General features: G+C 43.2%; 1 protein-coding gene across 5 annotated transcripts in view; it reads right to left on the reverse strand.

The window, feature by feature from the left end:
• LOC125447673 (ryanodine receptor 1-like) overlaps window positions 1–26,771 on the reverse strand; it is a 411,721-nt gene that overhangs the window by 371,687 nt on the left and 13,263 nt on the right. The gene's annotated exons all lie outside the window — the stretch shown is intronic.

Genomic DNA, 26,771 nt, shown 5'->3' on the forward strand with positions numbered 1-26,771 from the left:
TACATCTACACCTGGCATATGAAATCAAATAGCAGGAGGGTGACATGAGAAATGGCCAGAACTAGTCCTGGTCCTCTTGGGCCACAAAGGAGCTTAAAAATGAAGCCTGCATTGGACTTCCTTCCAACCCAGGGCAGAATAGTCACCAGCACTCTCCTTCTCAAGCTTGGGTTACAAGTACAGATGGAGGGCTCTTGTGGCACTATGGTAATATCTCTACTTCTGGGCCAGATGACCTGGGTTTAAGTCCCATCAGATCCAGAAGTGTGCCTTAACATCCCTGAATAGTCTGATTAAAAAATGTCTATAAAGATGAAGCTGGAATAAAATATTCAAAGCTTGAGGAAAGACAGTGCCTTAGAAAGGGTGTCCTAGCCAAGTCAAATTTAAAATTTCAGTCAGACAAACAGAGTTGGAAAAATATCAGAAAAACACCCAATTCTGTTTAAACTTCTCTTGGCACAATGTGTTCCTGTCAAAATGACTCCTGTAAGAATTGGTTCATCTTTTGTATCATGGGTTAGTTTCATAACTTAATTCTAAAACCCCTTCCTTCTCAAAACATCCATTCTTAGCTTGACATTAAGTTAAGAATTTGGGAACATCTCTGAGAAATACCCTGCATATTATTAGTCTCACAGGACTCCGCAAGAACAGCTGAGGCACATACTTTCATCTCCCTCAATCCATCCCTTACTCTCTTATTCCAGGAGAAAGCAGCCCACAATAGGGTCAAAACAGCTGAGACACTTGGCCTGACATTTGGCTCCACTGCCTGCTCACACAGAAGAATATCCTCAGTATGACTGCCCTGAGTGCCTGAGAATAACTGTGCCCAAAACTTTTGTGATGATTGTTGTTGTGGTGGTTTTGGAGGGTTTGGCACCCACCATTGGCTTAATGAGCTGGAGCCCTCCGACTGAAGAATGTTTGCCATGTATGTACATGGGACGGGGTGGTGCGATTCACAGCACAATATCATATAGATACATATCTACCCCTCGACTCATGTCTGCTGACAACCATGACAAGTTTTCTGGCTACATTAATAAAAAGCAAATCAAGACAGAAGCCCAGTACAACTGTTAGTTCACCTCATCAAGAAAGGGCCTTGCTTGACTTCTCATAATTCTCATCATAGTCCACATCATTTGGGGCTGGGAAGATCCTTGTTCATGATTCCAACATTGTTTCAGCCAGTGCATTCCCAACTGCAAGAAATCTCAACATCTATGATTCTAAAAATAAAACTGACCCCTCGCTGCTTTGTAATTTCTCAATGTGTGCTATGGTTATTCATCTTCCTCCCAGAGCAAACAGTTTCTCCCCATTATCAAAATTGTTCCAAATTTTGAACAACTGTATATATATATATTGTCTCACAACTTTCACTGCAAGTTAGTGTACTCTTGTAATTAGGAGAAAACAGCTTCCAATTTGCACACAAAAAGGCTTGCTGATTAAGGAACTGATATTGGACAAGTAAACTACATGGATGTATCTCTTCCTAATCAATTCTAGCGCCAGAATGATGGCAGCCACAGACACAGTGGGTCTCATCGTTGAGAATAGATAAAATTGATTTTTAAAGATCAGTACTCAGGGCCAAATCTCAAGCTAAAATACTTAATCAGTGAATTTCTCTCATCGTCGTGGCTCCCCGTTTTTGTCATTGAGTCTTTAGCCCTATTCACAACTCAACATATAACAAAACAGTCCATATCTGCATTGAGCAAGACTTGATCAACCCAAGCATGAATGTTGTCATGGTGTTCTGAAGAGAAATCATATTGCACTCAGATGTAGACTTGATTTCTCTCTCCGAGGACACTGTCAGATCTGCTGAGTTTCACCGGAACTTCTCTTATTATTTTTGGTTTCTGGCATCTCCAATATTTTACTCTCATCATTTCAATATTACCAAGTAGCAGACGTCATTCACACCACGGGAGTACTCAGCAAGACCGGCACACTGCGTTGTTGCCTCTTCCAACTTGCTCATCTTTTCCATAATATGGAAGGATACAGTTTACACTGACTGTACACAAAAACAGATCCTCCTCTATCACTTTTATCCTGAATACCAAACCACAATACAGGTTGATGAAATATTCCAAGATGACTTTTCCAGAAATGCAACTGCGGCAAGCCTGCTCAGGCAAGTGTAAATGATCCCATGGTACTATCGAGAATGGAGTAAGTGAGTATTGTCTTACATGCTGATTAATGTTGAATTCAGGAATGAATATCATTGAAAGTCAGATTATCTGGGCATTTTAACATTGTGAAGCTTTGACTGACCTTGCTAAGTGTAAGTTGTCTGTCCAGTTTTCTACAGTTTAGTAGTGACTACACTTCAAAAGTATTTCTTTAGCTTTAGAGTGCTCCGGGACATCCTGAGGTCATGCAAGTCAGCACTTAATTACAAATAAATCCTTCTTTCTACCACAGTACATATGGAGGAGTTGGTGCTTCCAGCAGCTTTTATTCAGGAAGGACATGGGTGCTTGCAATGTCACTTACATTGGACAATTTCACTAATTCATTAGTTTCCAACACTGGATAATTATTTGTCAAAATGGAAATGCTACCCTGCAAATTCTTTCACTGCCTGTGCAGAATATTCATAGAAGTATATCAGACTCTTGAGAGCTGTCACTACTGCTGACTCAGTGTTGCTCCTCCTTCTATTTCAATCTTTTCCCACATTTGGTCTGCATCTCGCTCTTTCAGCAGCTGCAGGCTTTTAAAAGTAGCAGCTGCTCGATGGCCTCGAGAAATCTGATAATGCTGCGTCCATCTCACAGGTATAAAAAGAGGAACAAAAGCATGCAATATGGCAGACTGCATTTATGCATGCATTCTGGCCCAGAAGAGGAGCACTTACAACACTGTCATACAAAACTAGAGTCAAATAGAGGAGTTCAGGACTCTATATATAAGCAAGTGGGGGCAGTACACGTAGGATATCCTCTTAATTGATTAAGTTGGCAGCTCATATGGTACATATGCTATCTAATCAGCAGTCATAAAATAGAAGTTACCAACTGTCGCAAAAAAGATTCAATGTTGTCAACTATATTTTTCTGCATGTGACAATGGAAAGTGCTCCTTCCAGATCCACAACTCCCAATGATCCCATTCCCAAACTCCTCACTCCACTCCCACCAGAACCGGTCACAGAGCTGCTGTCAATAATCTAAAAATTACAAACATCATCAGCAGAGAGCTGTCTGACAATGTCCAACAGGTGTCTGCATCCCGATGCAAAGGCTAATAGGATGTGTTCTGGGTCAGGGACAATTCTTGATACACATTCGCACCAGCACAAGCCAGCTTCTAGGCTCCACATGTTCTTTCTTCTCAGGCGCACCAAAGTAATTGAAAACGCAAGTTGTGTAATAGAGAAGAAACGCAGGTTTTTAAAAATGCTATGAAAGGTGGTGAGTATTTCTGATCCTCTGCACTTCTTGGGCAAAAAGCTAACTCATTAGTTTGGATTTCAAAGTTTTTCTTTCTTCCACCATCACCACCCCTGCCAAATTTGCAAAAGCATACAAATCAATCTTGAAACCCAAAACTGACAGAAATTGAATAAATGTGAAATTAAGGATCTTTAAAATTAAAAGCCAACAACAAGAGGGAAAATTCTCTATAGTCCAGGTTCATACCTAGCACCAACTGTGATGATTACGGTTTCTTCAAGGCTGTGTGTAGGTGCAACCAGTTGCTTCAATTACCTTCCTTCCTTCCTTCACTTAGACAGACAGTCAGAATGTTACATGGCGTTCAGTTCCAACCACTGCTCAGATATGACAATGTAGTCCATTCTCTCACACAACAACAAGAGATGGATAATCAGTCTCTACAGGTGTGCACCACAGAGCATTTGTGCCAGTCAGGTGTGTACCAGGCTACACAGTTTCCAATGAGAATCCAATCACATTCTCTTGGAATGCACTGACATTATCTTCACTGAATCCATCAACATCAACATCTTGAGGATTTACATTGACCAGAAACCAAACTGGACCATTCATATAAATATTGTGGTTACAGGAATAGGTTAGAGGCTGGGAATCGAGGTGAGCCAGTGATCTCTGGACTCTCCAAAATTTGTCCACCATCGACAAGACAAATCAGGGGTGTGACAAAATGCCTTCAATTTGCATGAATGAGTCCAGCTCAAACAACACTCAAGAAATGCAACACCATCCAACACTAAGTAGTCCAGTAGATTGGCGGTCTGAAAGAATTCATTAAAGTCAGAATTCAGAAAATTTAACTTCAGTTAAACTAATAGTTACACACAAAAACATTAGAAGATTAAAAACCTAGTCGAAAATTCTTAGCTCACTATTAGGTTGACCCCACCCACACTCCATTCCGTGGAGGCTCCTTGGTTTCTATTTCAGCTAAAAAAAACTTAATTCTGCAGAAAATCAGTAAAGGAAATATCAGTTTCTATCTCTAACATAAATTTCTCCAACCATCTAAACAAATTCTGCAAGGGGTCAGATAGTGGGACACTTCACAGGTAAACCATCAAATATGACTCTGAGATAAAGAACATTTAGGATGATTGTGTACAATGATTGCAAGAAAAGAAAAAGTAACAGATTTACAATTTTCAGCATTTTGTTTTAAGCCTAAAAAAATTAGGCATCACTGTGGGCCATATGAGAGAATTTAATGACACTATTTCTACAAACAATTAAGCACATTATTACCTGGCTGCATACTTCAGTGAATGAATTTTCAGGTAATTTCATGGAACAGAACAAAAAAAACCTAACAAATAGGCTGTGAAAGAGTTTGATGTTGCATTTAATTTACTTCCAGCATGTATCATATTGTTAATAATGGTGGGGTACTGGCAGAGACTGGGAAAATCACAGAAGGGATAAACAGTATGTTTGTCAAACAGAGAACATGGATTCAAGATGATTGGTAGAGATTTGTTCCTTCACTGACCTACCATTTCAGAAAAATTAAAAGGATTTACACTGGAAAATGAGTTTTAAGATTGACTACCTCTGGTCACATGGGCAGAATACATAACTCTTTAGGTGGGAACTTCAACGTCCATCACCAAAAGCAGCTCAGTCGCACCACTTCTGAACAAGCTTCTGAAGGACACATCTATCAAACCATGTCTAAAATCAATGTGAGAGAAAACCCTACCTGATCTTGTTTTCACAGACAAACTAGTTTGAGAGGGGGAAGGAAACCAAGCATATCAGTGCTGAAAACAAAGCTGTACCCTGTGCAACCATCTTCAGTCAGAGTTGGTGGGAAGGTAATCCAACTCAAACTCATCACAGATGCCAATCTTCAATAAATTTCTTCACTCCAGGTGTTGCGATATCAAGAAATGACTGAAAGCATTGGATATAGCAAAGTTGATGGATCCTGACAACATATCAGCAATAGTACTGAAGATAACAAAGTAAGTATGGAGCTGGGGGAACACAGCAGGCCAGCAGCATCAGAGGAATAGGAAAGCTGGCATTTCAGGTTGGGACCCTTCTTCAGAAATGGGGAGGCAGAGAGGAGCTCAGAAATAGAGAGAGAAGGGGTGAAGCTGGGGAAGGTAGGTGGGACGGTGATAGGTGAGTGCATGTAGGCAGTGGTTAGGATTGGTCAGTGAGGTGGGAGAAGTTGGACAGGTTGTGTCAGGTCAAGGAGGTGGGGATGAGCGGGAGGGTTGGTCATAGGAAGAGGTCGGGGGGGGGGGGTGGATTTTGAAACTGGTAAAATCCACATTTAGGGCATTGGGCTGTAGGCTCCCGAGGCAGAATATGAGGTACTGCTTCTCCAGTTTGTGGCTGGCGTCAACAAGACACTGGAGGCGGCCCAGGATAGACTTGTCACCCAGGGAGCAAGGGGGGGGGAGTTAAAATGTTTTGTGACCAGAAGGTGTTGTTGTTTGTCATGTACAGAGTGCAGATGGTCTCCGAGTCTCCACTTAGTCTTACCAGTGTATCTGATCTCCCCGCTCCTTCCCCATTTCTGAAGAAGGGTTCCAACCCAAAACGTCAGCTTTCCTGTTTGTCTGATGCAGTCTGGCCTAATGTGTTCCTCCAGCTCCACACTGCATTATCTCTGACTCCAGCATCTGCAGTTCTTGCTAGCTCTAGAGTACTGAAGACTTGTGTTTTAAAATTAGCTGCGCCCAAAAGCAAGATTTTCCAGTATAGCTAGAACTCTGCCACCTACCCAGCAGTGGAATGTGGAACATTCCCTGGGTACATTCTGCCCACACTAAGTAGGCCAAATTCAATTCAGCCTTTTCTCAAAGCATCAAAGATGATGAGAGATGTCATATTAGTGGTATCAAGCTACACCTAGAGCAATAACCTGCTCACTGATGCTCAGTCTGAGTTCCACTGGGGCCACTTGCAGCTCCTAGTATCATTACAGTCTTGCTCCAAATATGGTTAAAGCATTGAGTTCCAGAAGTGCAATGAGAGTGACAGCCATTGACATCTAGACAGTATGTGACCAAGTATGGCATCAAGGAGCCTTGGACAAACTGAAGGGAGAAAAGGGGTTTGTGCCATGACTGGCCCACAGGAATACCACTTATCGTCACTGAAAAGACATCAAGGCTCCTCAAGTTAGTATCCTAGCCTTACTATCTTCAGATGTTACATTAATAATCATAAAGGGATTCCAGTGGTATAGGGATGGTCAAAGTAGAGTTGAGGGTACAACCAGATCAGTCATGACCTTATAAATTGGCTGAACAGGCTTGAGAGTCCAAATGACCTACTTCTGCTAATTTATATATTTCATGTTTCCTCCATCACAAGATCAGCAGTAGAAAGAAGTTAGTTGATTATTAAATAACATTCAGAAGCATTTACAACTTCACAAATACTGTAGCAGTGCATGGACATACATTACAAGTGCAATAACTTTCAGGCATGAGCTGATATATGGCAAGTGACAGGCAATGACCATTTTCAATAAAGAGAGAATTTAATCATCTCTCATTGATATACAATGGCATTACCAACGCTGACTCCCTTATCAGCAACATCCTGGAGACATGCTATAGATAAAAGGCTGAACAGAACTAGCCCTTGAAATACTGTAGATATAAGAGCAGGCCAGACACTTGGAATTGTGTAGCAAGTAGCTCACCTCAGGTGATGGAATACTCCTAGTTGCCTAGATGAGTCTTAACTCCAATAACAGTCAAGAAGTTCACTGCATCCAGGACAAAGCAGCTGTTAGACTGGCACTCCATCCAACAAGTTAAGCACTCGGCCTACCTCCAATAGAGGGAGGCAACAAAATATACTCACTGAAAGGTGTCTTACAGCAACTTATCCAAACCTCCTTCAAAAGCATCTTCTAAACTTGTGACCTCTACTACCCAGAGAGACAAGGGCTGCAAATACTTAGAAACACAACCACATGCAAGCTCCTGTCCATGCAACACATCATTCTGATTTGGAACTATGATAGGTTAACAACCTGAAACATTAACAATGTCTTTTCTCCACAAATGCTGCCTGGCCTGCTCATCTTTTTTCCTTGTACTTTTGTTCTTCATTCCAGTATGAGCAGTATTTTGCTTTTGTAGTAAATTATTACATAATTTATTTCGCTGTTTGAAAAGAAGTGTAATAACTTCAAACCAGTTTTATCCTTTAGAAAAATGCACATCAACCTACCAAATATCCCAATGACTACAGTCTATTGGTGGCATGGTGGCTCAATGGTTAACACTGCTGTCTCACAGCACCAGGAATCTGCGTTCAATTCCAACATCGGGTAACTGTCTGCGTATTCTCCTCGAATCTGCATGGGTTTCTTTTGGATGCTCTGGTTTCCTCCCACGGTCCAAGAGGTGTGCAGGTCAGGCGGATTGGCCATGCTAAATTGCCCAGTATCCAGGGTTGTGCAGGATAGGCAGATTAGCCATTGGAAATGCAGGGTTACAGGGATAGGGTGGGGTGGGGGGTGGTGGGTGGGTAGCTCTGGGTGGGATGCTTTTCGGAGGGCCAAATGGCCTGCTTCCACACTGTAGGGATTCTATGACTCTTGCATTCAGTTATAACTTACTTCTTTATTGTATCTTTTCATTTACAATACAACCAGATCTGGGCTCAGTTGCATAAAGCTGCCTTTTGATTGGCAAGCAAAGTTGCCATGTTGAAATTGATAACCCAGTAGCTTCCATTAATATTTTGCAAAATAAATAGATAGCAAATATGGTGGGACACTGTCCTCATGACCAAACACCTGCAGCACACTGACTCTACATGAAGATTCATGCTGATTGTTTGTGAAATCTTTCTTTAAGCAAGCATTCAGGATAGGTTTTGTATAAATACGAGCTGGATGCACAAATCCTTCATTACCCTAAAGATATTCTTTCACTGATGTAGGTAGAAGACAAACCCTTTGTGGATTTTCTCTTCTTTGAGAAGGATTTCTGCTGTGCCTCCTGAAATGCCCCCAGAAACTCCTGCCATTGCTCCTCTAGTGTCTTCCATGTCAGGCTCCCCTTCCAATTAACTCTGGCTAGCTCCTCCCTCATGTAGAATGTAGAATGTAGAACATTACAGCACAGTACAGGCCCTTCGGCCCTCGATGTTGTGCCGACTTGTCATACCGATCTCAAGCCCATCTAACCTACACTATTCCATGTACGTCCATATGCTTATCCAATGACGCCTTGAATGTACCCAAAGTTGGCGAATCTACTACCGTTGCAGGCAAAGCATTCCATTCCCTTACTACTCTCTGAGTAAAGAAACTACCTCTGACATCTGTCCTATATCTTTCACCCCTCAATTTAAAGCTATGCCCCCTCGTGCTCGCCGTCACCATCCTGGGAAAAAGGCTCTCCCTATCCACCCTATCTAACCCTCTGATTATCTTATATGTTTCAATTAAGTCACCTCTCAACCTTCTTCTCTCTAATGAAAACAGCCTCAAGTCCCTCAGTCTTTCCTCGTAAGACCTTCCTTCCATACCAGGCAACATCCTAGTAAATCTCCTCTGCACCCTTTCCAAAGCTTCCACATCCTTCTTATAATGCGGTGACCAGAACTGTACACAATACTCCGAGTGCAGCCGCACCAGAGTTTTGTACAGCTTCGCCATAACCTCTTGGTTCCGGAACTCGATCCCTCTATTAATAAAAGCTAAAACACTGTATGCATTCTTAACAGCCCTGTCAACCTGGGTGGCAACTTTCAAGGATCTCTGTACATGGACACCGAGATCTCTCTGCTCATCTACACTACTAAGGATCTTACCATTAGCCCTGTACTTTGCCTTCCAGTTAAATCCTACCAAAGTGCATCACCTCACACTTGTCTGCATTAAACTCCATTTGCCACCTCTCAGCCCAGCTCTGCAGCTTATCTATGTCTCTCTGCAACCTATAGCATCCTTCGTCACTATCCACAACTCCATGACCTTAGTGTCATCTGCAAATTTACTAACCCATCCTTCTACACCCTCATCCAGGTCATTTATAAAAATGACAAACAGCAGTGGACCCGACACCGACCCTTGCGGTACACCACTAGTAACTGGTCTCCAGGATGAACATTTCCCATCAACTACCACCCTCTGTCTTCTTTCAGCAAGCCAATTTCCGATCCAAACTGCTATGTCTCCCACAATTCCATTCCTCCGCATTTTGTACAATAGCCTATTGTGGGGAACCTTATCGAATGCCTTGCTGAAATCCATATACACTACGTCAACCAGTTTACTCTCATCTACCTGTTTGGTCACCTTCTCAAAGAACTGAATAAGGTTTGTGAGGCACGACCTTCCCTTCACAAAACTGTGCTGACTATCACTAATCAATTTATTCTTTTCTAGATGATTATAAATCCTATCCCTTATAACCTTTCCCAACACTTTACCAACAACTGAGGTAAGGCTCACTGGTCTATAATTACCAGGGTTGTCTCTACTCCCCTTCTTGAACAGGGGAACCACATTTGCTATCCTCCAGTCATCTGGTACTATTCCTGTAGACAATGACGAGTTAAAGATCAATGCCAAAGGCTCGGCAATCTCCTCCCTGGCTTCCCAGAGGATCCGAGGATAAATCCAATCCGGCCCAGGGGACTTATCTATCTTCACCCTCTGAAGGATTTCTAATACCTCTTCCTTGTGATCTGAAGGATTTCTAATACCTCTTCCTTATCATTTGTACTGTAAATTACCCACATGAACCAATATGCGCACATTTATTCTCATATGAACGTACGAATTCGGAGCAAAATGCCACTCGACCCCTTAAATATTGTCTGCAATTACTTTTACCTAATTATAGAAGAACATTCAGAGCTATGGGGCAAGTGCTGGAAAGTGGGATTCATGCAGATTTGGAGTAGTTTCTGTTGGTGTAGACTCGATGGGCCAAAGGGCCTCTCAGATTCACACAGCCTCTTCTGTATTGTATGATTCAAGCAAAAAGGATATTTCATAAGCAGTTTTTGCATTCCTTCAGTGATATATTCAGTGAATGATTTGCCATAAGAGAATGAAGAAACACTATATCCAGAAGATATTTAAAAGATAAATTCAACTTACCCAAGTCCACTGTAACATTTAAAATTTTGAAATCTACCAGTACTAATAGGAGGGTATTGAACTATGGTGGAAGGGTGCAGCTCGACAGGGAGAGTTTTCTGAGCATACCTCATTCCTGGTTCACTCCCAAGATAATAAAATGTGAGGCTGGATGAACACAGCAGGCCAAGCAGCATCTCAGGAGCACGAAAGCTGACGTTTCGGGCCTAGACCCTTCCCGCATTTGCCTTTTGTAGTATCGGCATCATGTCCTGGATGTCAGTCATCAGGTCTATCTCCCCCTCACCGTTTCCGCGGCTGTTAGGTTGGAAATTTTCAATTTCCTTTAGGACTTTGAGTTCACGCAGTCCCGCAACTGTCTCTGTGTTGCTCTCTCCTTTATATTGAAAGGAGGCCCGAATGACTACATCACTGGACATGTCGAGTGCTTCGCGTTTGCGGATAATCGCAGATGGTATTTGCACTTCGAGTTTTGGGATGCCTAGACCCCCGTTCCTGTTGCTCGAATATAGCATTCTGTCTGCGGTATGAGGTGGTAGGTGTAGGAATTCTTTCGTGGCGTTACGGATGATTTGGTCCAGCTTTACAAGAGTAGTTTGTGATGCTTCTGTTAGGATCAGGTGGAAGTACAATCTGGGGATGACATGCACCAGTTGCAGAAACACGTCAGTAAGTACGGCTGGACATCGTACGTGGAGCCCAGGCTATTCGACAAACAAGGCTCCCTATGGAAACCCGATCTCATATTTAAGAAAGACAAGAAGATCGCGGTCGTAGATGTCACAGTGCGGTACGAAAATGACAATAAAGCACTGGAAACAGCATGGCGAGAAAAAGTGGAAAAATATAAACATCTGAATGCCGAGATCACGGAATTGACAGGAGGCGCGGTGCCCAGCTACTTTGGCTTCGTGATGGGCGCACGAGGCAAGTGGTCGGAAATGAATAACCGCCTCATGACATTCCTCGGCATCGAGAGATATGACACGTTCGCCCAAAAGACCTCGAGACTCACTCTGTCACTGACACTCGAACTTCTGCAACTCTTCAGTGACAAGTGAGGAAAAACCGGTGAGATAAGGTCCTTCACCGAGACATAAGAACAGCAAAGTTGCACATAACATCTGTCTCCGTTAATGACAATAACAACCTGCCTCATATAACACCAGTATCACCCGGACCCTTGGTCTGCGGTGACGCTAGAGAGTACAACAACATCGACGAGCGATGTAAAGACTCCCAGTTTGATTTCTACTCTACACATGAAGTAAGGACATTGGGCTGGCATTTATTACCCACCTCTGTTTGTCCTTGAAAAGGAGGGAACCTTGGGAAGCACAGTGGTAAAATGTACTGCTACAGAGGTCAGGAAATTGTTTTTCATTCGATTTCTGATCAAATTTGGCAAAATAAATTTACAACTTGAGAGGGAATTTGGAAACCGTAGTGGGTCTAAAGCTGAGGGCAATAATTATCAGCACAGGCAATTCACATGTTGAGCACTTCACTGCAGCCAAATTTAACCATGGCATACTTATGCAGCCAAACTGTGCACCTCTGAACAAGTGACAAAGCAATAAGACCACAGACAGCATAAATTCAGGCAAAAAGCAACAGCAGCTTAGAATGGCTTTTTCTCATCTCACCATCGGTGAGAGAATCAACCAATCACCTTAAAACAGCAGCCCCTAGTTCTTAGATAATAAAATGTGAGGCTGGATGAACACAGCAGGCCAAGCAGCATCTCAGGAGCACAAAAGCTGACGTTTCGGGCCTAGACCCTTCATCAGAGAGGGGGATGGGGAGAGGGAACTGGAATAAATAGGGAGAGAGGGGGAGGCGGACCGAAGATGGAGAGTAAAGAAGATAGGTGGAGAGAGCATAGGTGGGGAGGTAGGGAGGGGATAGGTCAGTCCAGGGAAGACGGACAGGTCAAGGAGGTGGGATGAGGTTAGTAGGTAGCTGGGGGTGCGGCTTGGTGTGGGAGGAAGGGATGGGTGAGAGGAAGAACCGGTTAGGGAAGCGGAGACAGGTTGGACTGGTTTTGGGATGCAGTGGGTGGGGGGGGGGAAGAGCTGGGCTGGTTGTGTGGTGCAGTGGGGGGAGGGGACGAACTAGGCTGGTTTAGGGATGCAGTAGGGGAAGGGGAGATTTTGAAACTGGTGAAGTCCACATTGATACCATATGGCTGCAGGGTTCCCAGGCGGAATATGAGTTGCTGTTCCTGCAACCTTCAGGTGGCATCATTGTGGCAGTGCAGGAGGCCCATGATGGACATGTCATCTAGAGAATGGGAGGGGGAGTGGAAATGGTTTGCGACTGGGAGGTGCAGTTGTTTGTTGCGAACTGAGCGGAGGTGTTCTGCAAAGCGGTCTCCAAGCCTCCGCTTGGTTTCCCCAATGTAGAGGACGCCGCACCGGGTACAGTGGATGCAGTATACCACATTGGCAGATGTGCAGGTGAACCTCTGCTTAATGTGGAATGTCATCTTGGGGCCTGCGATAGGGGTGAGGGAGGAGGTGTGGGGACAAGTGTAGCATTTCCTGCGGTTGCAGGGGAAGGTGCCGGGTGTGGTGGGGTTGGAGGGCAGTGTGGAGCGAACAAGGGAGTCACGGAGAGAGTGGTCTCTCCGGAGCGCAGCCCCTCGTTCTTGCCTCTTCTGCCAATGGGAGCAGTTTATCACTAGTTACTGTCCAGATCCTTCAGAATTTTGAACACCATGATCAACTCCACCAAAGCTCTTTTCCCCAAGGTGAACAATCCCTGCACATCCAATTCATCCAAATAACTTCAAGTCTATTATTCGTGATACCATTCTCATGAATCTTTTCTGTACTGTCTCTAAATACTTCATATTCTTCCTGAATTGCAATGTCCAGGATTGGTTGAAGCTATTGTTTTCTCAAGGGTTCACCAATATTTGTGTTTTATGCCATGGTACATATAGCTCATTTAGCCACTTTAACAAACTTACTGTGCCATCTTAAACTACTTGTGCCCTTACATCCTATAGTTTCCCTGTTCCTGCAGTCCTGTGCACCCAAGCCCAGCTATTAATATAAATCAGAAAAAGCAGCATGCTAATATCGACCCCAGGGAAATCCTTCTGTATGCTTTCCTCCATTCAAAAAACAGTCACAGCATTCTCCAATGCTGTCTACTTCCTGTCACTCAGCCAACCTTCCATCTGTGTTGCTGTATTCAATTTAAAATTTCCTCTTCACTCCTCTAATGAAAGCATCAATATGTTTAAAATAAATGGATTACCACTCCTGGTAAAATGAGGGAAAGAGACACTTCAGACAAATACAGTTACATATCTGTACATCTGGATTTGACAGCAGAATCTGTGGTTTTGAAATCATGTTTGTGATTGATTTTGCACAAAATATGAAGTTTCAATTCTCAAAACATTACATCATTGGCATCGGCAGTGCTTAGCTCATCCGATACTATAATATTATAATGCAATTAATTCACTCTTAGGACAATGACAGACTATACTTTAATATCCGTTTGCTCAACTCACCACCATTTCACTGAATTTTACAATTAGATGTTTCGTTAATCTGCTGGGTCGTGATATGAACACTTCACTGCCTATTATCCACAGTAAAAACGTACAAGTTTTGCAATTTTCTAATCACTACAATCTCTCATTCTGAATTTGCATAAAAAGTGTACAGAGGCAGAAAAATCTAAAGTTTGCTTTGCGAAATGATCGTACTGTTTCTAATGTAACATTTTGATCCCACCTAGGTAGATGTCTTTAAGTTCCAAACATTTATTTCTGGCAATGAAAACAAAAGAAAAATGAAACTGTTTAGCACCTTGCAAATACTTAGAACATCTCAGCATGTCAGAGCCAAAAAAGTTCTTTTGAAGTGCAGTTACTTCTGCAAAAAGATAATTTTGTCAGCAAATCTGATCACTGTAGTTTTACAATCGACGAGATCAAATAACAAGAGTGTGTTGTAGTGGTATTAGTTGAAGGTTAATTGGTATTTAGGGCACAATTCTTCAAAAAGCATCCTGGGATCTTACATTCCTTGAACAGATAAGCCCCTCAATTCACTGTTTCACTCAAAATAAACTCCTCTGCCAGTGCAGTATTCCTTCAGTACTATATTGGAGGTGTCAACTTGTATTATTTGTTTGTCTCAGAATTAATGTTCGAACCTACCTTTTTTTTTACCGTGACAGTTTTATCAATAAGCGAAGCTGGCATCGATGCTTAAGGTTTGCGCCTACTTGTTCTTGTTATGAATTAAACATGATAATGTCCTACCAATAAGAATGAAAAAAAGATGTTTTCCCTAATCTTAGGGAAACTGCTGTACGTAATTTTTAACCTTAGGCTTGAAAGTATTTTGTTTACCTAACTGTGAGAGCAGGAAGAAGGTTCAAGGCCAAAATTTTTCTTCTGCCTTCAGGAAAATCAAAGTCATTCACTGCTTGCATGCAGGGGATGTCAGTTTGGTTCAGGTTGTGTGACAGCTGGTTTGCAATCCAAAGTGATGCCAATGGCACGCGCTCAATTCCTGCACAGTTGAGGTTACCATAAAGGATTCTCCTTCTCAAATTCTCCTCTTGCCGGAGGCATGGTGAGCCTCAGGCTCTACTGTCTCTAATGAGAGAGCAGGTCTAGGTCTGGTAAGACTGACTTTTTCTTTCAACATACATTTCATAAACAATGTAAAGTCATCTCAGTCTGTTAGGTTTTGCAAATCATCCTAAGTATTATTTCCAATTGAAAAAAAATCACAAGCAATCCAGCTAACAAGGTCTACCACACAAGTCAACAAACTGTTAAGCTGAAGTGGGTATGTGTCAGGTGATGGAAAGCACGGTTAATGGGTAATATCCGAATTGGCAGGTTGTGATTAGTGGCATCACATAGGATCTCTTTTATTGTCTCAATTATTCACATTATTTATTAACTTGTTTAATGGTATAGAAAGTCATATCCAAATATGCCAATGACAATAAGTTAAGTGGCATTGTAGATATTGTAGACGATAGCATAAAATTATAGATTTTATGTATAGATAGATTGGGTGAACGGCAAAACAAATGGCAAATGGATTTCAAAGCAAGTATGAGGTTATTCATTTTGGACTAAAAAATGATAGAATAGGTACTTTCTCGACAGTATAAAGTTAATACACAGCGGATGCCCAAAGTAACTATGCGTCTTATCTGTGTACATCTTTAAATGCCACAAAAAAGTGCAGAATAAATAAAGGCAGCTAATGGAATGCTGGCCTTTACATTTAGAAGACTGGAGTATAAGAATGCAGAGGTAATGTTGCAGTTATGCAAAATCCTGGTTAGACCCCACTTGGGTTACTGAGAGCAGATCTGAGCACATCTAAGGAAGGATATATTGGCCTTGGAGGGAGTACAACATAGGTTTACATGTATGATACCTGGACTTCCAGGGTTAAGTTACAAGGAAATATTACACAAATTAGGGCTCCATTTTCTCTAAAATTTAGAAGATTAGGCAGTGATCTGATCAAAGTCATCAAAAGACATTAACAGGAAAAGACAGGGAGGGCAGATAGATGAAGATAAATTACTTCCATTGGTTGGATTCTAGAACTAGAGAGAGGGCATAGTCTAAAACTCAGGGCCTGGCCACTGAGGACAGATGTTAGGGAGAAATTCTACATCTAAAGATTGATAGAAGTTTGAAATTCTTTTCCACAAATGGTAGCAGATGTTAGATCAGTTGATAATTTTAAACCAGAGATAGCGTAAAAAGGTATTATGGGCCAAAGACAGGTATATGGAGTTAGGCTACAGATCAACTATAGTTTCACTGAATAGCACTACAGGCTTGACGGGTTGAATGGCCTACTTCTGTTTGTATTTAACTGTGCCATTATATTAACTTTCAACGACATATGAACCATTGTTGGGCTTCATTACTGATTGAAAACATTTCAAAAAGGTATACATTAAACCATCAAAATAAAACAATATAGAAATATGCAAGTCTCTTGTTATTTCTTAAATTAACTCAATATTGACAAAGTAAAACAGGACAAACCTACATTGTTCAAAACCATCTGAATACTCAATTTGATATATTATGGTTAGGAACACTTAGTTTTCAAGCAGGGCACAAAGTTTTTTCCCAGGACTCTTACAGAATCAGAAACCCTACGATGCAGATAGAGGCCATTTGGCCCATTGAGTCTGCATGGAGAAGCATCTCACCCAGACCCAAATCCCACCATATCACCATGACCCTGCATTTACCATGACTAACTCACCCAACCTCCATATCCCTACGTCTATGGTGCAATTCAGGAGATGGATAATTGACCTAACCTCCTCATCTATGGACTGTGGGAGGAAACTGGAGCACCCAGAGGAAACCCAAACAGATGTAGGGAGAACATGCAAATTCCACACTGACAGACAGTCACACAAAACTGGAATTGAACCCAGGTCTTTGGTGCTATTAGGCAGCATTGCTAATCATTGTGCCACCCATCTCCTCTTGATTTTTTTTCTCAAGAGCTACTTTTGATTTTCAGGGACTACTTTTCCATTCTTATCAATGTAATTAGTGATGCACTCACACAATAACAATACCTTCAGTACTTGTATTGGTGTGTGTAGTATTTGGATTCTCAGAAACAGAATTAAGAATTCATCAATATTCTCAACAAGTATTAGACCTCTACAAAACTTCACACCACAATACATAAAGAAATATTAGATTCTTAGAAGATAATTTAGCATGAGAGGAATAAGTTAGCAATACAATTTTTCTTCACCCTCAAAGTAACTGACACTCACCTCTACATACAAAAAGTCATTGCCCAAATCACAACATCTAAAGACTGGTAAGGCCCATCACTTATTCACAAAGCCACAAATTTTAACTTGGCAGTTACTACCCTTTATTCTTGCAGCTCAGATTTCAACCTTAGATTTAAATGTAACATTTGAAACATTGCTTCCCTCATGTAGTCAGCCTGATCTCATGCAGCCTTAACGAGAAATTCCACATTTATTTGCAAGAAATTAGATGCCTCAAACCTTCTTTCCTTCATTTCCTCTCTGCTTGAAGTTTCTTCGCACCCCCTCTCAACCTCAGCAGCTCATACCACTCAGCTGAGCCTCAGAGTCTCACAACCTCAGCTTCATCAAGCCCAGCAAAAGAACCCTAGCTCTCAGGTCCTCAGCAAATGGTTTCCCTCGCAACTGCCTTTCTTTCTCACTTGAACTGCTCACTGCTCTTCCAACCACAAGCTGTTTCTTATTAACATTCACTGAATCGATCAGCAGAAAGCATAAGAATGACCCAGACTGTGAGTGGAGGAACAGCTCCTCAGAGGCAGGTTTTGACTTATTATTCATGAGTTTGACTTTTGTCAGATTGGTTGCTCCTATAAGTGAACTTTCCCAGGCATTTTGAGAATTTCAAGGACAAATTCACCCACTGCCCCCAGGTATTTTGAGTACTGGATCCAGGTGTCATTTGAACAAATCTGGAAATTGGAAACACAAGAGGTCTTGCCAATGTTTCACCTGCTTAAGGAAAAAAAAGCTTAAAACATTGAGGACCAGCTCACTGCAAAAAAAATCATAAAATTAAGCTGGCGGTTTTTACTCTGAAATGCATGGATTTTGATATCTGAAAATTTCTCAAATGGCAACAGGCCTTATGCTGCTCAAATATCACATTTCTGAAAGACATCAAGGTCTTTCATTACCAAGACATACAAGAATTACTGAACAGCTGCCACTCTCCTCATCCCACATGGATGGGCTTACCATCAGCGCTAATTTAAACTGCACCTTTAAGTACCAAATATTAGAAATAGGGAGCACAGATAGCAATGGGACCACAGCGGGTACAACAAAGTTACTTTCAGTGATAAATTCAACCAAAACTTGGTATTACATCTTATTTACCCTTTAAAATCGAATTTCAACTCCTCCAGTTTGATTTACTGACAAGAAAGAATTAAATTTGTAAGAAATAGGATAAATTTGACACAGGAAAACCATTTTGCCATTCAAAAGATCTGAGTGTAGCCTTAACTCCATTTTCCTGCCTGATTCCATAACCCTAAACTCCCTTGATGATCAGAAATCTTGATACTTCAGCCTGACGACAATGACCCAGTCTCCACTGCTCTTCAGGGAAAACAATCCCAAACACTAAAAACACTCAAGAAATTCCTCCTCATTCTTATCTTAAATGGGAGATCTGTTACTTTGAAATGGTGCCCCAAGTTCTACAATCTCCATAAAACGAAACATCTTCTTCATATTTACCTCAGAATCTTTATAATGTTGCGTTAACTTCACTTCACAATCTTCTAAACCTTAAATCAATTTAGACACAAACTGCATAACTGGGGCAACACGATGGTTTGATGGTTAGCACTGCTGCCTCATGACATCAGGGACCTAGGTTCAATTTCAGTCTCAGTGTGGAGTCTGTACATCCTCCCTGTGTCTGTAGAGGTTTCTGCGGGGTGCTCCAGTTTCCTCCCACATTCAAAGATGTGCAGATTAGGTGGACTGACCATGCTAAATTGCCCATAGTGTCCAGGGATATGTAAGGTTATAGGAATAGAGTAGGAGGTTGGGTCCAAGTGGGTTGCTCTTCGGAGGGACAGTGCAGTCTTGATGGGCTAAATGGCCTGTTTCCACACTGTGGAATGCCATAATTTGAGCCTTTTCTTCATAATGACAATTCCTTCATCCCAAGAATCAGCCCAATGATTCTTTTTTGGACTACATCCAATCAAAGTAAATCACTTACATATTATTCCAGACACACCTAGCAATGCCTCATACAGATGTGCAAGACTTCCATAGATAAGGGGGCCAAAGCGGGAGGTGGAGTGGTGACATTGTTGGATTTGATTATTAGGCTTTGCCTATAACTCAGTGTGCCAAGCGCAACCAGCGTTGCCCTCCATTATCATGCAAAATCGGCATGAGTTCCTAGGCTATGCTTGTGAGCAATATCAGCCTGTCAAGGGGCAATTGCATTAATTGGGCATTTTCGAAGTACAGGCTGAAGTCATCTGTTACCATAATCATGAGAAATGCATCCAGTATTAAAATATGGATACAAATCCTGGTTATCACCAAACTTAACCATTTAATTGGCAAATGCTGATTGAAGATCGTCTCTGAAGCAAAAGTAATCACGTCACCTTAAAAAAAGTGGCACCTGCCTGCCACAATTCACACTGACAACCCAAGAACTCCACAGGAGCTGATTTCCTCTCACCTTGAAAACAAAGTATTCACTAACAAGTTCTTATATATACTTCTTTCTTAGATGCTCTGCAGGGGTCGGGGGGGGTGGGGTGCAGGGTACAATGTAGCAGTGATCATACAACACTTAGAATCCTCTATGTTTGGAGGATTGTTGTAACATTTGTAATGTTTGGCTTGTGCCACAGTTAATTGATTAAGATCCCAATGTCAGAGGTTCATGCGAAGACATTACTCCCCCGACCCCACTCCTTGTCCTCATCCTCCATCGGTAAAGTAATATGATAACCTGTCATTTGTAAGCGATGCAAATACTGTCTGATCACATTATTCTTCTGCTTCTAACATTTTTCCATACAAGTTCAGAGGAAGCATGATACAGCCATAGCAAGGCATTTTTGACGCTGTTACTATTGTACAACAATGGCAAGAGAAATGCAGGAGGGCCATGTGCCAATAAATCCAGAACCAGCTGCAACCTCCTCTAAGGGTCTGGAGATGAACCTTCACATGAAAGGGGGACAGCTAGAAAAGGTCATCTTTGTGGTACAGAAAGCCCAGAAATCTGGTGTCATCTATGTTATTTCCATCAAATGAGTGAGACCGTGTTTTGCTGCTGACTGAAGATATCCAGGATACTATGCCAGAACTATACCAACAACTGCAGAGGATCTGACACCTGAAGGATTGGTCACCAAAGTGACAGCACTGCTGAGCCTTTATGCAACTGGCTGCTTCCAAGGATCCACTGGGTACATGTCTTTTTGAAAAGGACATCCAGAAGGGGAGGGGGAGGCAGGGGTGCCTTGTTAATAAGAAATTAAATTAAAAATCGATAGTAAGAAGTGATATAGGGTTGGAAGGCTTAGAATCTGGTTGGGTAGAAATGAAACTGGAAAGGAAGAAAAAATGAACCTGATGGGAGTTCAGTACAGGGCTAACAGAATTCAGGATGTGGGCCAGAAAATATATCAGGAAATAGAATAAGGCATGTAAGAAAGGCACAATTACAATAATCATGGGAGACTTCATTATTCAGGTAGGGTGGAAAAAACAGTCAGATTGGTAGTGAATTTGTGGAATAGGAGACTTTTTTTGGAGCAGGCTTGTGGTGGAGCTCACGAGGGAACAGGCAATTCTGGTTTGGTGATGTGTAATGAATCAGACTTGATTAGGGAGCTTAAGATAAAGGAACCCTTAAGTGGCCATGACCACAAAATTATAGAATTCACCCTGCATCTTGAGAGGGAGAAACTTGAATCAAGCATAATGGTATTACAATTGAGAAAAGATAACTATACAGTTGAGGGAGGAGTTGGTGAGAGGTCACTGGACTGGAAGCCTAGCAGGGAAGATGGTGGAACAGCAATAGCAGAGGTTTCTGGGGTTAATTTGGGAGGCACAGCGAAAATTCATGCCAAGGAAGAAGAAATATACTAAGGGTAGGATGAGTCAACCGTGGCTAACAAGGGAAGTCAAGGTCAGCATAAGAGCAAAAGTAAAAAGGTCATATGGTGGTGAAGTTAGTGGGAAGCCAGAGGAATTGGAAAACCTTTAAAAATCAGCAGAGGTCATCTAAATAAGCAATAAAGAAGGAAAAAGATGAAATATGAAAGGTAAACATGCTGGTAATGAAGAAGTAAATGCAATAGTTGTATAAAGGATAAGAAATTAAGGCAAGAGTGAACAATGGACCATGAGGCTGGAGAAGCAGTAAGGAGGAACAAAGAAATGGTGCAGGAACTGAATACGTACTTCGCATCAGTTTTCATGGTGGAAGACACCAGTAGCATACTAGAACTTCAAGAAAATCAGTGGGGGAGGGGGGTGGTGCAGAGATAAGTATAGTGGCCAAGACTAAGGAGAAAATGCTGGGAGGCTGAAAGGTCTGAAGGTAAACAAAAGTCAGTTGTACCAGATCGACTATACCCCAGAGTTCTGAAGGAGAAAGCCGAGGAGATTGCGAAGGATTGGTGGTAATCAAATGGCTCTTGTAATACCCTCTTTAAAAAGGAAAGGAGACAGAAGATGGGAAATTATAGGCCGGTCAGTGTAACCTTGATTGTTGGTAAAGTTTTAGAATCCATTATGAAGATGAGATTGTGAAATACTTGGAAGTGGATAGGAAAGTAGGGCTGACTCAACACAGCATTATCAAGGATTTGTGATAATGGGAACTGCAGATGCTGGAGAATCCAAGATAACGAAATGTGACGCTGGATGAACGCAGCAGGCCCAGCAGCATCTCAGGAGCACAAAAGCTGACATTTCGGGCCTAGACCCTTCATCAGAGAGGGGGATGGGGTGAGGGTTCTGGAATAAACAGGGAGAGAGGGGGAGGCGGACCGAAGATGGAGAGAAAAGAAGATACGTGGAGAGGAGAGTATAGGTGGGGAGGTAGGGAGGGGATAGGTCAGTCCAGGGAAGACGGACAGGTCAAGGAGGTGGGATGAGGTTAGTAGGTAGGAGATGGAGGTGAGGCTTGGGGTGGGAGGAAGGGATGGGTGAGCCTCCCTAACCTGTTCTTCCTCTCACCCATCCCTTCCTCCCACCCCAAGCTGCACCTCCATCTCCTACCTACTAACCTCATCCCACCTCCTTGGAGATCTGCAGGGCCCAGTGTTGGGACCATAACAATTCACATTACACGTTAATGATGTGGACAAAGGAACTGAGGGTGCTGCGTCATCTGCAAATTTAGGAACAAAGTTAGGTGGTAGCATGTGTGTTGTTAAGCAAGTGGAGAGGCTGCATAAGGACTTGGAGAGGCGAGGAGAATGGACAAAGATATGGAGTATAATATGGAATATAGTATGGAAATAATATAATATGGAAAAGTGGTATAACGAAGAGATGTGGACAATTTTTTAAATGGGGAAAGATTTCCGAAATCTGAGTGCAATGTCAGCATTTATTTTAAGGTGACCAGAATACAAGAACTGGGACTTACTACTGAGGTTGTATAATGCTCTGGTTAAGTCACATTTGGAATATTGTGAATTGTTTTCAGCCCCACATCCAAGGAAAGATGTGCAGGCCTTACAGGGTTGAGAAGAGGTTCACAAAAATCTCACGAATGAAAGGCTTGTCACATGAGGAGCGGTTGAGGACTCTGGGTCTGTATTCAGTGCAATTTAGAAGGATAGGAGGAGGAATCGTGTTGAAACTTACAGAACACTGAAGAGTTACAGTGGACATGGGAAATGTTTCCAATAGTAAGAGATTGTGACAACACATCCATCCTCGGACAAGCCAAACAGAGACACGCATGAGAATTCCTAGAAGTATGGCATTCCAACCAGAACTCCATCAACAAACACATTAATCTGGAGCCAATCTACCATCCTCTGAGAAAAAGAACAGGAAATGACATCACCAACACAGGAAATGACATCACCAACCCAAGGAAACCTAAACAGATAAATAGAAAGCGGGACATAACACCAGCGCTTCGTCGGAGGCTCACTGATGATGTTACCTAGAATGGTGATGAAACGTCTGAAAACTAACCTTCCAGCTCAGCGAGCAAACTCACATCCAGAACCTCAACCTGAGCTACAAACCTTCTCAAAACTCGCTAATAGTAAGAGGGGCTAGGACCTGAGGGCACAGCTACAGAATGAAGGGGCGGCCCTTTAGAATGGAGAGGAGGAAAGAGTTCTTTACCAAGAGGGTAATGAATCTGTGGAATTCATTGCCGCAGAAAGCTGTGAAAGCCAAGTCAGGGTCTATTTAAAAAAGAGATCGGTAGGTTCTTGATTAGTCAGGGAACCAAAGGTTACAGGGAGAAGACGGTAGAAAGGGGCTGAGAAACATAAAAATCGGGCTTGATTGGATGGCAGATCAGACTTGATGGGCTGAATAACCTAATTCCCCCTCCAACATTTCATGGTCTTTGGGTATCAGTATGGGATTTCACAACCCTATACCCACAAATATATCAAGACTGTTACTAATGCAATTTATTTCAGATCACACCACTTTATCTAATTTCCCTATTACGACACCAGTGCTGTAATCTGCACAGTTAATATAGCTGGCTTCCCCCACATGCAGGATGCTTTAGACTGTACACAAGTCACTTTGACAGTGTGATACCATAATGTGGCTGACTTCATGAACAGAAAAGGATTCCACTCCAAATGTACAACTGATCTGTGATCAGCAGTACAATGATGTTGGGAGCTTCTGTGATGCCTATATCCCTGAGAACTCTCATATTTCTACTTTGGTTCCAAGGACTGGGTGCCTTATAAGACGGTTATGAGAAGCCAAGAGCTCATGGCTACGTTATACAACGGAGGCTGAAAGCAGATAAAACACAGTCCATTTCTTCAATCAGGGTTATCATGGAGCAAGCAATAAGCCTACTGAAAATGAGATGGTTTGGATTGGTCGGGGAGCCTTGTAGTGCCACAAAACATACTGGGTTCTGCACAACTACAGCAGGCATAGAAGAATGCGATAGACTGTGGAGAGCTGGGAAAGCAGCTGCTGTCTTCCAGAGGAGAAATAAGAAGATACTGATCAGGAGGAACATCACTTTCCACACGATAGAGCAGTGCAGCAATGGGCACAAGTTTGATAGGGTTGACATCCAGTCCCAATTCAGCACTTAGTTTCTTCTTCGTTAGTTCAATTTCTATGCATACTATATACCACAACACCATGGCTCTTGCGCAGTAACCTTTTAAGTAGCACCTTATCAGGTGCGTTTTAGAAATCTAAACATTTTGTTCTCCTTTAGCCACACCTACATATTGCATCCTTTAAAGTCCATCTCTTTTTGTTTCTGTACTTTTTGAAACTGGATTGAAATGAAGGAGAGCTGACGTTTCGGGCCTAGACCCTTCATCAGAGAGGGGGATGGGGAGAGGGAACTGGAATAAATAGGGAGAGAGGGGGAGGCGGACCGAAGATGGAGAGTAAAGAAGATAGGTGGAGAGAGTATAGGTGGGGAGGTAGGGAGGGGATAGGTCAGTCCAGGGAAGACGGACAGGTCAAGGAGGTGGGATGAGGTTAGTAGGTAGCTGGGAGTGCGGCTTGGGGTGGGAGGAAGGGATGGGTGAGAGGAAGAACCGGTTAGGGAGGCAGAGACAGGTTGGACTGGTTTTGGGATGCAGTGGGTGGGGGGGAAGAGCTGGGCTGGTTGTGTGGTGCAGTGGGGGGAGGGGACGAACTGGGCTGGTTTAGGGATGCAGTAGGGGAAGGGGAGATTTTGAAACTAGTGAAGTCCACATTGATACCATATGGCTGCAGGGTTCCCAGGCGGAATATGAGTTGCTGTTCCTGCAACCTTCGGGTGGCATCATTGTGGCAGTGCAGGAGGCCCATGATGGACATGTCATCTAGAGAATGGGAGGGGGGGTGGAAATGGTTTGCGACTGGGAGGTGCAGTTGTTTGTTGCGAACTGAGCGGAGGTGTTCTGCAAAGCGGTCCCCAAGCCTCCGCTTGGTTTCCCCAATGTAGAGGAAGCCGCACCGGGTACAGTGGATGCAGTATACCACATTGGCAGATGTGCAGGTGAACCTCTGCTTAATGTGGAATGTCATCTTGGGGCCTGGGATAGGGGTGAGGGAGGAGGTGTGGGGACAAGTGTAGCATTTCCTGCGGTTGCAGGGGAAGGTGCCGGGTGTGGTGGGGTTGGAGGGCAGTGTGGAGCGAACAAGGGAGTCACGGAGAGAGTGGTCTCTCCGGAAAGCAGACAGGGGTGGGGATGGGAAATTGTCTTGGGTGGTGGGGTCGGATTGTAAATGGTGGAAGTGTCGGAGGATGATGCGTTGTATCCGGAGGTTGGTAGGGTATGGCGCACTGACCTCTACATCGCCGAAACATTTTTCCATCCCCTCCCCTGTCTGCTTTCCGGAGAGACCACTCTCTCCGTGACTCCCTTGTTCGCTCCACACTGCCCTCCAACCCCACCACACCCGGCACCTTCCCCTGCAACCGCAGGAAATGCTACACTTGTCCCCACAACTCCTCCCTCACCCCTATCCCAGGCCCCAAGATGACATTCCACATTAAGCAGAGGTTCACCTGCACATCTGCCAATGTGGTATACTGCATCCACTGTACCCGGTGCGGCTTCCTCTACATTGGGGAAACCAAGCGGAGGCTTGGGGACCGCTTTGCAGAACACCTCCGCTCAGTTCGCAACAAACAACTGCACCTCCCAGTCGCAAACCATTTCCACTCCCCCTCCCATTCTCTAGATGACATGTCCATCATGGGCCTCCTGCACTGCCACAATGATGCCACCCGAAGGTTGCAGGAACAGCAACTCATATTCCGCCTGGGAACCCTGCAGCCATATGGTATCAATGTGGACTTCACCAGTTTCAAAATCTCCCCTTCCCCTACTGCATCCCTAAACCAGCCTAGTTCGTCCCCTCCCCCCACTGCACCACACAACCAGCCCAGCTCTTCCCCCCCCACCCACTGCATCCCAAAACCAGTCCAACCTGTCTCTGCCTCCCTAACCGGTTCTTCCTCTCACCCATCCCTTCCTCCCACCCCAAGCCGCACCCCCAGCTACCTACTAACCTCATCCCACCTCCTTGACCTGTCCGTCTTCCCTGGACTGACCTATCCCCTCCCTACCTCCCCACCTATACTCTCTCCACCTATCTTCTTTACTCTCCATCTTCGGTCCGCCTCCCCCTCTCTCCCTATTTATTCCAGTTCCCTCTCCCCATCCCCCTCTCTGATGAAGGGTCTAGGCCCGAAACGTCAGCTTTTGTGCTCCTGAGATGCTGCTTGGCCTGCTGTGTTCATCCAGCCTCACATTTTGTTATCTTGGAAATCTCCAGCATCTGCAGTTCCCCATTATCTCTGAAATGAAGGAGAACAGTTTTGAAACCCAGGGAATTACAAGGATGGCTAAATGTTTTGAAATAAAGGGAACTGAAATCTTTTGTGAATGTTGTTTGTATAGCTA

Source organism: Stegostoma tigrinum, chromosome 39 (genome assembly GCF_030684315.1).
Source record: "Stegostoma tigrinum isolate sSteTig4 chromosome 39, sSteTig4.hap1, whole genome shotgun sequence".
NCBI lineage: Eukaryota > Metazoa > Chordata > Chondrichthyes > Orectolobiformes > Stegostomatidae > Stegostoma > Stegostoma tigrinum.